Source organism: Argentina silus (genome assembly GCF_951799395.1).
Source record: "Argentina silus genome assembly, contig: scaffold_68, whole genome shotgun sequence".
In the NCBI taxonomy this organism is placed as follows: Eukaryota; Metazoa; Chordata; class Actinopteri; order Argentiniformes; family Argentinidae; genus Argentina; species Argentina silus.
Genome location: NW_028153214.1, coordinates 88,837 through 91,528, shown reverse-complemented (window position 1 = coordinate 91,528; position 2,692 = coordinate 88,837).

The following is a 2,692-nucleotide window of genomic DNA, read 5'->3' as shown; positions in this document are numbered from 1 at the left end:
CCTTGTCGTTTTGAAAAATTACCATTGTCACCTGCACAGGAATGCCATGCGGCCAACATTGAAGAAATGTGCTTCTCAAATCTGTCATTAACACTGTTTTCCACACGCTTTTTTCATTGCATTGCCATATAATCAATTGGTCATTGATGCGTCACGAATAACGACAATGCGTCGAAAATTAAAGAAATGTAAACATGAATTATGTTATTACTGTCTAAGCATCGCAAAGCTGTATGCGTAAAGGCGTCTGACGTCACAGTGGCTTGCCTGAAACAAAGGAATTAGAGAAACATGTGCTTACAGGGGCGTCGAACCGCCTTCTCCCGCTGATGGAGCAAAGTTGCTACAGTGACAAAGACAAGCTCCGCGCTCATGGGCAATTTATATGAGGCAACTGTGCTGCGAGTATCTAAGTAGTCGTCGTGCATGGATAAAATGCAATGTTTCAAACAGATCTGATGAATTCACCTACTTTGAAAAAGTGTGCGTTAGGGAGTTCTTTTGACACAAAGCGAAAATCTACAGTCAAGCGTCAATCAGCAGACAGCCGTGTGTTCTTTAGTAATGAGCCTGTTGTCAAAACGGCAGAAAAAAATGTTCACAAACGAAATATTGTTTCTACACTTAAAATGAACAAAGAAAAAATAAGCTAGCCTGATATAAGTCATGTTCATGACGATGCAAATGTAACGAGATTTCGAACTGTTCTGTTGCACACGTTGGGACTCATTTTATTTTTCTACAAAAATCCTTTGCCATGACGGGAATCGAACCCGGGCCGCCCTGCGTGACAAGGCAGATGCCTATCCGCTAGACCATTTGGGAAGACTTGATATGTACACCCTAAGATATCTAAGTGTCATTTCGATGAGGTCTGTAGCAGAGGCCATAGAGCACAGCAAACAAATAATCAAGTGTTTAAATATCCTTGTCGTTTTGAAAAATTACCATTGTCACCTGCACAGGAATGCCCTGCGGCCAACATTGAAGAAATGTGCTTCTCAAATCTGTCATTAACACTGTTTTCCACACGCTTTTTTCATTGCATTGCCATGTAATCAATTGGTCATTGATGCGTCACGAATAACGACAATGCGTCGAAAATTAAAGAAATGTAAACATGAATTATGTTATTACTGTCTAAGCATCGCAAAGCTGTATGCGTAAAGGCGTCTGACGTCACAGTGGCTTGCCTGAAACAAAGGAATTAGAGAAACATGTGCTTACAGGGGCGTCGAACCGCCTTCTCTCGCTGATGGAGCAAAGTTGCTACAGTGACAAAGACAAGCTCCGCGCTCACGGGCAATTTATATGAGGCAACTGTGCTGCGAGTATCTAAGTAGTCGTCGTGCATGGATAAAATGCAATGTTTCAAACAGATCTGATGAATTCACCTACTTTGAAAAAGTGTGCGTTAGGGAGTTCTTTTGACACAAAGCGAAAATCTACAGTCAAGCGTCAATCAGCAGACAGCCGTGTGTTCTTTAGTCATGAGCCTGTTGTCAAAACGGCAGAAAAAAATGTTCACAAACGAAATATTGTTTCTACACTTAAAATGAACAAAGAAAAAATTAGCTAGCCTGATATAAGTCATGTTCATGACGATGCAAATGTAACGAGATTTCAAACTGTTCTGTTGCACACGTTGGGACTCATTTTATTTTTCTACAAAAAACATTTGCCATGACGGGAATCGAACCCGGGCCGCCCTGCGTTACAAGGCAGATGCCTATCCGCTAGACCATTTGGGAAGACTTGATATGTACACCCTAAGATATCTAAGTGTCATTTCGATGAGGTCTATAGCAGAGGCCATAGAGCACAGCAAACAAATAATCATGTGTTTAAATATCCTTGTCGTTTTGAAAAATTACCATTGTCACCTGCACAGGAATGCCATGCGGCCAACATTGAAGAAATGTGCTTCTCAAATCTGTCATTAACACTGTTTTCCACACGCTTTTTTCATTGCATTGCCATATAATCAATTGGTCATTGATGCGTCACGAATAACGACAATGCGTCGAAAATTAAAGAAATGTAAACATGAATTATGTTATTACTGTCTAAGCATCGCAAAGCTGTATGCGTAAAGGCGTCTGACGTCACAGTGGCTTGCCTGAAACAAAGGAATTAGAGAAACATGTGCTTACAGGGGCGTCGAACCGCCTTCTCCCGCTGATGGAGCAAAGTTGCTACAGTGACAAAGACAAGCTCCGCGCTCATGGGCAATTTATATGAGGCAACTGTGCTGCGAGTATCTAAGTAGTCGTCGTGCATGGATAAAATGCAATGTTTCAAACAGATCTGATGAATTCACCTACTTTGAAAAAGTGTGCGTTAGGGAGTTCTTTTGACACAAAGCGAAAATCTACAGTCAAGCGTCAATCAGCAGACAGCAGTGTGTTCTTTAGTAATGAGCCTGTTTTCAAAACGGCAGAAAAAAATGTTCACAAACGAAATATTGTTTCTACACTTAAAATGAACAAAGAAAAAATTAGCTAGCCTGATATAAGTCATGTTCATGACGATGCAAATGTAACGAGATTTCGAACTGTTCTGTTGCACACGTTGGGACTCATTTTATTTTTCAACAAAAAACATTTGCCATGACGGGAATCGAACCCGGGCCGCCCTGCGTTACAAGGTAGATGCCTATCCGCTAGACCATTTGGGAAGACTTGATATGTAC